This window comes from Serinus canaria, chromosome 3 (assembly GCF_022539315.1).
Source record: "Serinus canaria isolate serCan28SL12 chromosome 3, serCan2020, whole genome shotgun sequence".
NCBI lineage: Eukaryota > Metazoa > Chordata > Aves > Passeriformes > Fringillidae > Serinus > Serinus canaria.
In genome coordinates, this window is record NC_066316.1 from 83,067,705 (window position 1) to 83,081,672 (window position 13,968).

The 13,968-nt window shown below is 39.1% G+C and overlaps 1 long non-coding RNA gene across 1 annotated transcript; it reads left to right on the plus strand.

The window, feature by feature from the left end:
- Positions 1-5,596: 5,596 nt before the first annotated feature.
- Positions 5,597-11,258, plus strand: LOC108962700 (uncharacterized). Its single transcript, XR_007777367.1, has 3 exons — positions 5,597-5,820; positions 10,283-10,344; positions 11,192-11,258. It is a non-coding gene; the product is annotated as an uncharacterized LOC108962700 (long non-coding RNA).
- Positions 11,259-13,968: the final 2,710 nt, after the last annotated feature.

Genomic DNA, 13,968 nt, shown 5'->3' on the forward strand with positions numbered 1-13,968 from the left:
TTGCTATAGAGTAGAGTTGACTGAAAAGTGGTAATGTCTTTGATAATGTGTTCTTGGAAGAAAATTTCATTAAAGAAATTTCTTAAAATCTTTTTTTTGTAGTATACAGAAGTTTCCATATGGCTGCTTCAGAGTAGGAGTTGAATTCTTCTGGTCTTTTCCTAAATTAAATTCCATTGTACTTTACTAAATAAGATTAGCTCAGTCATACATATTGTCATGTTTTCTGATGGAAAACATGGTTCTGTTGATATTTCTACCTCTTCTTCTGAAGTATTCTAGCAGTAAATGACTAAACTTCTCTTTCCAAATCATCTTACTAGATGAGAAGAGTCAATAGATAAGCAGACAGCAGGTTTGTTTGGTTTTGATTGGGGGATAGGGGGAAATGTGAAGGAAAAAACCCCAACTATTTTTTCTCCCACTCCTTTTTCCCTGACCATCTGAGCTTCATGGAGAATGAGAATGCCTTCTGTATTTACAAGTTTAAACAATCTCTGCTGATGTGGGGAAAAAGAAAAGAGTTTTCTGTATATTTGTTTGAGGAAGATTAAGCAAGAGCCCTGCTTGAAGGACTTTTTAAAATATCCATAACTAATAACTGGTTCAGCTGTTAAGTTGAACTATAAATTAAGTTGGAATGGCTATGAAAAGGCTTAATTTCTTGTCTGGAATGTTGTTTAGTTAGTGCAGTCTGTCTTTTTTTTTTTTTTCTTTTGTATTTAGAGGTGAGCATATTTAGGAATTTGCTTCCAATGTAGTTACTTACATTGATATTTTCTGCTGTGAAAATAGCTTCTGCTTAAGCTTAAAAAAGCCCTTTTGTGGAGAGAATGGAAATCAAGATATTTGACTTGTTAATACACAGTTGGTAGAATTGCTAAGCACCTCTGCATGATTTTGAAAGTAAACTGTTGAATACAAGATACGCATAGCAGCAGAGAAGGATCACATTGTGGAAGCATATTCACACCGGGATGGTGGCGATAATTTAACACCTTTCTGCAGAGTCGTGTTGATGCCAGTGTACTTAAAGCAGCTATTGAGAGCTAAGCATCTGTTAAGTTATTTTGCTGTAGTATGACCTAAAGCCAGATTTGCAAAGGAAATAGCAAGTGGCAAAGCTATGCTGTCAATATGTAAACTGGTAAAGTGCATCTTGCCAGCAAGAGAACCCACAGTTCTCTATCTCAGACATAACCTCTCCCTCTCACGGGAGACACAGACTTAAATTCCTGCAGGTAAAAGGTGGAAATCAGCCTTGTTCCCTTTTCTGTCACAAATGGGGGAGGAGGTGGAATCAAATAATCAACATTTCCTCCCTGCTGTGAAAGAAGAGGGGTGACTGACATTTGTGAACAGCCCACCTTGTCAGTCCTCTGATCCTCAAGCCCTGAGAATGAGGACTGCACGATGTTTGTGGAACTGTGAAAGATTTAGAAAGAAAACAGGGGTACCAGGGAGCTGTTTATCAAAGGCCTGTGTAGCTGCCTCTGTGCAGCTGGCACCTTTATTGTTCAAAATGGGCATTTCTGTGGGCAGAACTGTTTCTAGACCTAGGCAGCAACTGAGGTTTTCACTACCCCCAAGTGTGAGTGAAGTGTGTTCACTCAAGCTTAGATGTCATAGATATCTGTAACTGCATGCATTGCAACATTCTTGGATTCAAATTATCCTTCTTGCTTGAAGCAGGCTGTGAAAATCAATCCACAGCAGTCTTCTTCATCAGTGTTCTTCTTGTGATGTGTATCTAAGAACATACACATCACAAGCCACAGAAACTGATTCCTCCCCCAGCTCTCCTCTTAACAGGGTGCTAACTTCAAAGGTTGCTCTTGACCATTGAAATACCAACTGTATTAAACAAGCAGTCAGAATGCAAGCAACCAGTTTGAATGCTGGAATTCAATTATAAGCAGCTGGCTTTACTTCTAACTGAGGATCTAATAGTTAAAAAAAAAAAAAAAAGCAACAGACCAAAACAAAATTCCAAACTAAATCCGTCTGTCTGCTTCTACTGAATGAAAGTTAAATAGTAAGTGTGCCACTTTGAAGCCCAGATGAAAGTTTCACTGTTCAGAGCATGTGTAGCCTGTACAAACACACATTTACAAAGGCAGATGTCTTTCTACAGGAGGTAAAAATAAACCTCTCTACGGGTTTCCTCTTCCTCTGTGCGTGTTTTAATTCTTCTGAATCACAAAATATGACGCAAAGTCACAGCAGCATGCACAGATGGATGGTTAATATGCAGCTCTGGTTGTTCTGAGGAGGTTGCTGTTTGACTTGTGTCTTTTCAGCTGAGTCATGAAGCATAACTATGCAGTTGTACATTTCTTTGTCTCAGTGCTCCAGGCAAGGAGGCTGCTGAGAGCAGCTATCTCTGGCCTCGAGGAAACACAAAAGCAGGGATTTAGAGTACGGAGCGGGGCAGTGCTGAGCTGGTGCATGCTTCTGCAACCATGGGGAGCCATGGCAGGCCCCTGCCCCAGCACGCCTTCTCCTACCAGCCAGCCCAGGGCCAGCTCACGAGGATAAGAAGGCACAGGGGATGATACAGATAAACCACTAAAATAATTTGAAGTAATGGGATCAAAGTAATTTCTCCTAGAATGCTGATCCCTGAAAAATCTCAGTATCAGCAAGCCAGTTAGCATAGTCAATAAAATATTTTGACTCCTTGCATAGTGCCTTTACTGCATGTGATTTTGATCTGAGAATGACCTACTTGTAAAGAAAGTACCAAGACTTCCCAAATGGGCTTCAGTCATGCCCCAAAGAATCCTCTGAGGCCCCTCCATTCTCACACACAGTTTGTTTGTCACTGTCTCCAGCTGCAATTGTGTCCTGGAGCTTTTTCTTTAAATGAAAATGGCTTCACACTGAACCCTAACCCTTATTAGCATCCTCAAAAGGGAAGAGGCCCAGTGGTAGTTGTGCCCTTGTATGAGTTTGAGTAGACCTACCTGACTCCTTCAGAGATTAAAAATTACCTTAAATAGGTAATAGTCAAAAATGTAGTGGCTAGTAATATATTAATGATATAAAAATGGAATATAAATAACTAGTCTTTACACCCAGTGTTTTCCACATGAGTGACTTCAAACACTTCTTGGTTATGGTGCCTTTGTTCATGAGCTGGGATAGTGTAACAGAGAACTACTTAGAAGAGACGAGGGGGGAGGCAGTTGTGGAGTGGGAGTCAGTACTGTGAGCACCTTGCTGCTCTTCAAAGCCTCTTTACCTTGTGAATGCAGCCCCTAAGCCTCCAAAAAGTCACAAGCTATTGGCTTGTGACTGCTTAGCACATTTTTGTGCTTTCAGCCCTGGATAGCTGAGTTGCAAAAGTGAACAGATTTCTCCAACTTCTCTAAATATACAGTTGGTTCCATCATGGAATGTTCTCACATCTAGAAACAGGTAACAGAGGAGAGGAACCAAAAGCTAAACCTCACTAATTTTTATGAAGGCACAAACCAGGGGTCTGAAAAATAGGAGGCTCTGCCAATAATAAGCAATAAGTAGCATCACTGAAAAGGTATTCCAGCCACAGGTGACACTTCCTACAGCAAAAGCCTCTGGTCAGTGCAGTCTCCATTGCCTGTATAAGATCAGCCTCATGTTTTATATAGTGATGTCAATAATGACTAACTAGCAACTATAATTCTATTCAGATCAGTGTAATTCTGCTTTGTAGTTCCGAAAAGGAAAATAGTATCCAAACTGTTTTTGTATAGAATGTGAATCAATTGTGCCATTCTTTATAACTGCTTACATAGTTAACACCCACACATTGCAGCGATTCAGGTTTAAAACATCATTCAGCAATGTATAAAATAGGAGAAAAGGCATGTATAAGTACACTGGATTAAACTGTCTTGCTTAATAAGGAGGAAGAAATTGAAAGACAGAAGTTTATGTATTGTGTACTGCAAGTGGTGTTACTCATAGCAATTTCCAGTGCAGGTGAGTTGCCTGCACTGGAGTTTTTAAAGTTTATCACTTCTAGAGCCAAATAATGAATTTTGACTTTTTGGTCTTTATTTATGATGACCAAGCCTTCTGTCATTTTATTTCACCAAGCTATGGAGGTGAAAACCTTAAAATCACTGCACTTGTGGTTTTACATTTTCATCTGCATTTCACGTCACTTTCACTGCAATTACTACCTGCTAGGCAGGGCTGTGCTCCCTGGGCTTGCTTTTCTTACTTACTCTTGTCTGATTGATGAGGGCTCAGGATAGTGACTTTGTTGTCTGCTTTTTTTTTTAACTCTGCTGCTTATTTTATATTTGCAACAAATGTATCATTACAGTAGAAACTATATATGCCTCAAATTAACCAGAAAAAATGTGATTATACTGATACATGTATTACTTGTAGCGCCAGCTGCAGTAAAATGAGACCTGCTTTATAATTCATCCACTGGGAAATTTGTGTCTATTTTGAAACCTTTGACGTGCCTATTAGAAGGTAACAGAGAACTGTATACCAACACTCTCAAGTATGGTGATGACAGATCATTTTTTTAAACCTTGTGGATATTTCTGTACTGAGACTTTCCTAGCATGTCGTAAGAACAACAGGATTATAAATCATGCTTAATCACCATGGCTTACCTTAATAACCACTGAAAACCTGTTTCACTGCCTGCATGGCAGCAGGAGCAATTTTTGTTCTGTGAAGAGCTGCTGGCTAGAGCCACCTCAAACTGTCCTATATTTACACTAATGTAAGACGAGGGTGCTATACTGTGTGTTGTGCCAGGTATCTCTGGTAATCTGGTAAGCACAGCAAAAACCAGAATTGGGTTTTTTTGCACAGGTTGTGATTTCTCTTTCACTTTGAATTAGTCTGCACTTTCTGTATTTAAAATGAGTACTCTGGTCATGTTCACAAATAGGTAACTTGATATGTCCCTATATCATAGGAGAGTGCACCCTCTGGTACATGTGATATAGGTGTTGCCTGTGTTCCAGGCATGGTCTGCATTCCTTTTCTTTAAGCCTCATCAGAGAGAAAGTACGTGAGACACTTCACTGCTGCCGTTCTGGGACACACTGAAGATGCATTGGCAACAGTTTGGAAACTGCTGGTTTGGCTGAAATCATAATGTCAAAGCCATGGTACAGATTATTGTCATAGTTTGTTTTCATACTGTTAAGGAAGCCCAGAGGCAGCTGGTGTTTTAACCCCAAAAAAATCTCTGTTCTATATCTTCTGCAATAATTTCTCACCACCCCTACCTCCACCCCTACCTTAGGCTGTGGTTTAGGCAGTCACTGAACTAATATAATTTTGATAATTGTCAGGAAGAGAGAAAATATGGAAGAAGGGAATTTGTAAAATTGAAGTGGAAAGTATACTTGGTTGATACATTTTTTTAAAAAGCTACCTAAGAATATAGATGATAACCTATTGACAACTACTGCTTAAAGGATGTGTACATTAGCTTAGCCAGTGCTGCGGAATCCATTCAGTCAGGGTATCTCGGTGAGCAGCTGCAGTGGGAGCCGCAGGTTGAGCTCTGGGTGGGGAGAGCCCGAGGCAAGAGCCCTGGAACTGCCGACCCATTGCACAACAAAGGGCCCGAGGACCTGTGGCCCGGCCAGGGGAAGGGACGCTGACAGATAGGGCAGGAGCTGACAACCCCCAAGCTTTCTCCTACTTGGACTGTGAGAGTATAAAAATCCAGGGATTGCTTTGTTCAGGGTCCTTCCTCAGAGGCACTAGCTTGAGCTGTTGTTTTGATATTTAGTTATTGTACCACGATTTAATTATTTTAAGGAGCTGGATATCTGAGACTCTGCTACGGGAGAGGTGAGGAAGCCTGCTGGAAGCCTGGTGTGACTGTGAGTGTGGGATGTAGCTGCGAAGGGGTCTTAGTCCCAGCTCAGGTGGGTGAGTGTGACTGCCACAGTGGCTCCTGCAGGGCCAGACAGGAACATTTCCTTTATATCAAAATGCAGCATAAATACATAATGGTGGTTGATAACTTTTTTCTTTTTTTTTTTTTAGCATATTAAAAGAATTGAATAGAAGGTAAATAACACATGAAGCAACGTAATTGTTGCGTATTGCCATTAACAGATCAATGGGTGTGACTGGGTGTTGTCTGTTGCTGCTTATATGCTTTGAGAGGGTACGAGCCCCTGTTAGCAGGCATTGTACATGTTATAGCAAGAAAAGGAGAAAAAATCCAAGCAAAATCCAAAAAATAAAAAACTACATATTTTGTGGTTCAGAACTCAGAATTCAGAGACTATAGAGACAACAAGATTAGGGTCACATTAAGATGACTAAGATGGTCTGATGTTACCTAGTCATGCACACAGTGAGAAATAATTCAGTATTGTTGGAAACTTTTGAAGTTCTAAATTACAATTGTTTTGTGTGTATTAGCACTGACTTCTCTGCTGAATAATGAATTCTTCAGAATTAGTAGTGGAAAAACCAAAATTGCCATGGAAAAATACTCAAATCTTTTTGAAAGGGGTAAGTGTATTTTCACAAGGTTTAAGCACGAATTGCAGGTCTGGGCTTCTGAGAAATACATGTAGTATGTGACACAGCCTAGATCTGCCTCGGTGGTTATAATGGCTTAGTGGAGATAATAAATGAGAGTGCAATTTCACTTTGTAGCTAAGCTGATGTAACTGAGCCTTGACACCTAAATGATATGTCCTACTTCCTGTGGGTTGAATCAGTGGATCACGTGGCCATAAAATTAATTTGGTCAATTGGATGATTTGAATAGGAAACAAAAACAAAACAAAAGTTTTCCTGTGAATAGCTTCACTGCTCCCACTCCCCTTTCAGCTATACAATGTGCTAGATCCAATGCAATAAATCTTTGGATTGATAGAGGAGAAATATAATTTTTCAGGCAGGTATTCCCAGCTGCATAGATTTAGCTTTGATATGGAATACCTTTCAAATTCCTGAACTTGGATATATGCTAAAGAGAAGAAATTAAATGCTTAGTTTGGAATAGACTTTTTTTTCATATCCTCTCTGGTGCAGTTTGTTTTACCCACACCACTCACTATCTGATTCATAGGGATGTCATTATTCTGAACTGTTTCTGAGCCATTTCTCAAGAATATCCCCGAAGGAAAGGGAAAAGCAAGTGAGCCCGAGTTTCTGCTTCTGTGGTGCATATGGGTGTGTGAATGTTGTGAATGTTGCTGGGTCTCATGACTCACTGCACAGCTTTGGGAGGTAAAATTGGACTGCATTAGCTTGCAGAGCAAGTATAAACTATTTCCCATAAATAGTGATACCTCACTTTGTCTCTGATGACTCCACAGAGCTAAATTTAGACAAGGAGCTAAGATTTACTTTCTAAAAAGCAGCATTTCTTTACAACTGCCCTTTCACTCACATGCACTCCTACCTCAGATGGTCAGGGGCCCCATTCAGATCACGGGAGGTGGAGGAGCCACTACTTGTGTGTGCCCCTATATGTTTTATTACTGTAGTCTTACCTGTAGATAGTGTGTACACAAAATAAGGTTTTCTATGGTGAATGACAATATATGTACATAAAACAGCTGGGCAGTGATTTAATATCCTCTGTGCTAAATCAGAGCCAGCATACCAAATTTAAAACAGCATGTGCTTTTCACTTCAGGTTGCCTTAGGAATTGCACAGAGTGTGCCATGGAGACTGCCCGGTAACTGAGATAGACCTCCTAGCTCTTCCTGCTTTGCACAAAGGGGATCCCTGAGTGCTATTCACAGCTTCAGCAGCACAGGCTGTCTCCTGCTGAGTAGGAGTGTTCCTGTTTCAGGCAGCAGAGGACAGTAACACATGACTCGCTGGTATGAACCAGTTTGCAATCTTCTTCTAGCCCATACTGTATTTTTAAGTTACTTACTTTTATTCTGGGCTGTGGGATAGCCACAGGCTTTTACAGTTCGTATTCCCTTCGTCTGCCCTCGCTATCCTCTGGCATGGGAGCCGGATGGACGGGATGTCCTGTCAGCCCTGGCTCCCTGGCCTTGTGAGATTTGGCCTCAGTGCAAAGAGCTGACTCAACACCTGCTCTGGGTTTAAAGGGGCCGAAGTCTACTTTTATACAACGTGTGGTACAAGCATTTAACCTCTGAAATGCCATTCCTCTGACGACTGCTTTGCAGAGCCACAGCTGTTGTTTCTCGCAGGGACTGCGAGGAGCTATGGAGTGACCTCCCCCGTAAGGCTGAGTAGCTGATAGATCCTGCCAGGCTATCGCTATCGCTGCCCGTGGGAAAGTCATGTGCACTGGTTTTTAGTGTTCTTCTGCTTGTTGTTTAGAAACTGCTGGAGACACCAAACATGTTTTTCAGCATTTCATTTTGATAAGAAATTAGTACAGAATGAATGCTTTATAACATCCAGGGCCAGGAATGTACTCAGTTCCCAACAGCTCTAATATAACCTGTCATATGCAATTACAGGATGAATCTGTGATGTAAAATTTCTCCTCCCATCTTTCATTTTTAGCCTTACTCTTTACTGGTTAGAATTTAGGACTGATTATTCAATTTCCTTCCACGCCTCTCTTAGTTATATTATGCCAGCTTTTTAATTTACAGCAAAATGTACTTCATCTTCTTGTGTGAAAGAATTTATACAGCAAGATGCATGATTATTGGTTGAAATATTTGTGAATTTCCATTCAGATTGACTCATGTAACTAAGGACACTGACTTTAGCTGATACAAGTACATTGAAGTCTAGGAGAGACTTCCTTACCCAGCTATTTTACCAATAATTATGGTATAAGAAATTAATTTTTGATTACACAGATCTTCTAAGTAATATAAACCTATGGAAATTAAGGTTTGAAGAGGCTTTTGGGTATGTATAGATCAGGAAGTATTATTGATACTTGAACTATTCTTGCTAGGCATTTAGGTGCTTTTAAGGAATTGGGTAATGATGGAGGTTCTACCAGCTGCCCACAGAATCTGTTGCAATGTTTTTTTACCTCTAGATATGATCTTGAAGCATCATTTCCAAGATGGACAAAGAATCCCAGCAGAGGCTTTAATGAGTACTAAGTATAGTGAACGGTTTATTTTACATATCTTACAGCACTTCTGTTTATACACCTCGGTATGTTTGCTTTTTTCACAAGAGTATGGCAGTGTTGACTCATGTTCAATTAGTGATCCACTCTAACCCCAGGTCCTTTTATACAGGACTGCTGGGTAACTGCTGCTTCTCCAGTGTTTTTGCAGTGAAGTGTTCCTTACAAAGGACAAATATTAACCTTAATTTGTTTCCTAATTATTTTAGCCCTTTATTCTTTACTTGCCCACATTACTCTGAGTAATGTGCCTGACTTCTGTTCTTGACTTCTGAAGTGGTCAGAGGTGTTCCCTGTCCTTTTTTCCCCCAAGTGTGCAATTTAAAATTATACTTTTATGTATTTATAACTGTATATTTGTATTGTGGATTAATGTCTATGCCCACAGAAACTGATTTGACACCAGTCAGTTTTGTAGTCATAATAGCAATCACTTTGAGCATGTCATCTTCAGCTGGTCTCCTGCACATGCATTGTTTTGTCCAAACTTTGCTGAGCTTACTTATGCAAGTTGCCCATAAAAAGCATCAGATCTTCCCTTAAGTTAAATGAAATCCATATTTTCCCATCCATGAGCCTGTTAAACCTGTCACAGTAAACAAGATCAGTTTGATGCAGTCAGCTCCTAACAAGTCTGGGGTTGTTACTTATCAACCTAGTCTCTTCTAAAAATAGTTCATTTGTTCCAATATATTTTTCCAGGAATTGAAATTAGGCCAACTGTTCCATAACTGCCCAGCTCATGTCTGTGGTTTTTCTCTCTTTTTATTCTTTATTTATTATTTTCTTATTTTTTCCTATTTATTTAATGTTCTGAAACCTTCACATTCCATAGCTTTCCACAATAATCAGTAGTGGTTCTGAGACAGCTAGACAAGTACTTCAGATAGACTGTATTAAGAGAAAGCTAACTAAAAATAAAGATATCATTTTAAGTAAATGGCCCTCCTGTTCCGTCTCCCTCCCCCCAAATCAGGTTCTTGATCTTATATTGTGTTTGGGGTTTTTTAACTAACATAATTAAATATTGAGCATTTCTTCATATGTTGGCTTCCTGCTTTAACCAAGCTGCTACCACTGCTCATTGTCAATTACAAATAAGTGGTTTCTGTTTCTACCTTAATTTGACAGTCAACAGCCTTGAACCTTCTTGTGTCTGCACCCAGACTTGTGATCCTTCCTTTACAGAATTTTCTGTCTTGCAGAATCCTGGAAACTAAGCCAAACTGTCTTTCGGTGAACTCAGTATAGATTGAGCAGGTCAAGTGTAAGTACTTTTCCAAATCTAGATTTATTCCCATAGTTCTTCTCTGAAACCTTTCCAAAGTTCAATAGTCTCAAATCTAAGTTCACTGAATAAATGTCAGGCATATGCTATGTTCCCTAAATCTGAGCAAGGCTTCTGAGTGACTTGACTTGCACCATGTCTGGTTACTTGTGGTTACCAGAGTAAGAATGATGTACAAGTGATTGCAGTGGAAGGTAAGCCTATGGCCAGAGTGATTCCAAGAGTCAAAACCAGAGCAGTGTCAAGATGGAAGAGTGAACAGTGAACAGCTGGATATATCTGTGCCATCCTTACTAGGCCAGCCCAGTCTCAGGTTTGGCCTTCTTCCTCCTTCAACCCATCCATCCACTAGCTCAAATCTGGAGCATACTTTTGTGGTCTGCACCAAAGTCACCTTTATTATGATTCTCTCCCTTGCAGCTCTAAGCTGCACCTCAGGGGTTTTTATTCATATAAACCTCTTCTAGGGGAAGTTTATGAACAAATAGAATGGCTCCTTCCTTGACAACCTACCTTTACTTGGCTCAGAAGGAGAAACAGAAAGGGGAGAATGCACAGGATCTGCAAGATGACAATGGGAATTCACAGGGGTTTTTTTGTAAAGTGCAAAATCCAGCTCCAAACCTACTACAGTGAGAGGGGCAGCAAAATTAACCTGATGAGTGACACTAAGAAAAGTTATTCAAGCATAGCTGAATTGCTGTGAGGGCTCAGAGAAGAATTCTAAGATGCATGGGAGAGGATTTGAGGTCCTACTTAAAGGTTTTGTCACAGATTTATCAGCAAAAGATGATGAATATGTTGCTTTTGGCAAAATGATTTTTAGCAGAAGCGACCAGAGTTTTAAAATGGAATTTTGGATGTTCATGATAAATTCAGAACAGAAGTCACACCATCCTCACCCAGTGGATTTTGCTTAGGTAACTGACATATTCTTCACACAGAATGCACTATTTACATGTATGTATGTATGTATGTATGTATGTATGTAAAATGCTCCCATTTAGGGCATTCTTTGAATTGAACTCCTAGAAAGACTTACCATTCATTTAGAGTACCCAAAAGGTGATGAGATATAGTAGAAATTAGCCTGTTTGCTGCTGTTGGAAAATACTAATGCAAAACCACAGAACACTTTAACAAATTATGTTGTTCCTCCATAATAGTGGTTACTTTGTTAGCCCTTCACATTTATTCTGCATTAGTGTCTAGTAATTCTGCTTTTTGCCTGGAGCCAGGTCATCAGCTGGTGTAAATTAGCCTAGCATTAATGAGGTATATGAAGTTCTGTCAGATGTCTGCAAGTGAAGGGTCACTTTTTGTTTAAGCTACTGCCTGCATGTATCTGCCATTTGCTGTTTAGTTCCAGAACACTCTTACCAACGCAGCCACCTGTGCAGTTGGTTTTTTTCCTGCTTAGGACACTTCTGCTCTACATCAAATACTTTCATTTTCTAGCTCACAAATGCAGACTTCCACAGAATAGCACATGGGGCTTAAATACAATTGTTAGTTCTGGTCACATCCCAGTATGATCTGACCACTGTGCCTGATCCTAAACCATCAGTGTTACAGTTCAACCAGTACTAAACCTTCAATATAAATGAGCTTTCTTGTGCTGTGGATAAATGTGCTTTGAAGAGACCGCCCAAAGGATTTTTTTTATTATTTTTTTAGAGCAGGCTATCCTCTAAGCCAGTAGTCCATCACCTATTGTAAATGCTGTAACTACAACAGCAGTGCTTCCCAGAGGAGACTTCTTTCAAGGGCAACAATGACTTTTAAAGAGGCTCTTGTTAAGCTATTCACAAAACTCTGAAATTGTTACTGCTTGTTCATCCCAGTGATACTCTCAACATTTGTGAAGTCCCCTGTCTTATACCTCCTACTGTAAGACCTTCTTTTGTGAATCTATAAGCAAGGTCGGCTATGAGATCACACAAGGAAACTTTATTTAGTCCAAGTCTTAAACTTCCAGGGAAGGAGGAGTTTAATTTGTATGTCTAGTAAGACACTAATTTAAAGTGTATTTACTGTTGTCTCTTTCTTTTAGCAAGCAATTTTGTTTATATAAAAACACCAGCTACTTGTACGGAACTAAGTAACTTTCAAAAGTAGTATTTTTCAATTAGTTTTGACCACCTCACCCTGTTCAGTTAAACCTATTTTTAGGCACGTTTTCTGTCTATCTTTTCATATATGAAAAACACCATTATTCTATTATTCTTTTATTTCATAAGAAGATAGGTATTTTTTATTGCTATTAAGAACTGATGCATTAAAGAACACTCACAGATGGAAGTAAGGCTTTATGCTCATGCTATAGTTTATGTTGAATTTTGGACAAATGTTCATACCATGATAATTGTAATATAGGGATTAGAAAGCCTTTCACAGTAAGTATGAGGCTAACTGTATGACCAGAATCCAGTTTTGCCGATCACCGATTACTACTGGTAACTTTGGACTGCTTTTCCACCACTTTCTGAAAGTGCCCTGAAGAAATCTTAGTGCCTCTTTCATATATATAGTGAGCTTGATATACTCCATTTATCAGATCTGTGTTTCAAGTCTTGCACTTATAAAGTCTGTTTGCTCACACTCCTGAATGACCTTGGTCATTGCAGTTAAAATGGCTGTAAAAGCACTACTTACCTGCATCTTTGCACAGGAGTCTGACCAAAAAAAATACGCATGTGTATATGGTAGGGAGTTAAAATTCTTTAGAGGTGCTCACTTTAATGTCATCTGTCATTTTTGATCTGAGATTCAAAACCATTTGAAAATGGTGATTTATGTATAGGTCCCTACAATACAAATGCTTTAGAGCACTCTGTGTGTACTTACACTGGAGACATATGTGGACATAGGATATTTCAGTTTAGCATATGCTCACCAGTGATCAAAGGAGAATGAGTAATTTTTGCCCACAAGTCCTCCTATTTCTGAAGTCAGTCTGGATTGAATAAGCCCTATTTCAATGCCTAAATGTCCTTGACTTCTCAAAATCTATCTCTGTTCCTTTGTTCACATTACATATTAAAGTGATTAGTTTTACCAAATTAATAAAATCTAAAATTTTAACAGCCTGGTTACAAACAGGATTTAATCCAGTGTAGGCCTGTTTGTGCTAGCTGCGAGGATTCTTCAGAATGCATTTCCACTGTATTATCTGAGGCTACTCATATATCAGAAGCTTCCCAGCTGTATAAATATTTTTGAGATTGATAATAGGAATGTACTTCTAATACAGTGGGCAAGTAAAGATACACTAATTGATGAGAGAATAAAAACATATATTGGTCAAACTAAAGAAGAAATAATAGAATTATTTTGAAAACCCATTTAAAGAAGCAGAGGGGGAAAACAACTACTATAGATCTAAACTAGGACCATGTTTAAAAATTAGTACCACAAATTCAGCTTTCATAGCTTTCAGCTACATTGATACTTCCTTAAAAAAATACCTGAAAAAAATCACTTCCTTAAGAAATACCTGATTCTAAGAGCCTTTATTTATGAAATAGTCTTCTAAGAAAAGTATCTTAAAACAATTAGAAATATACAGTTTAGTATGGACCATATAAGAAATTAGTAATGTAT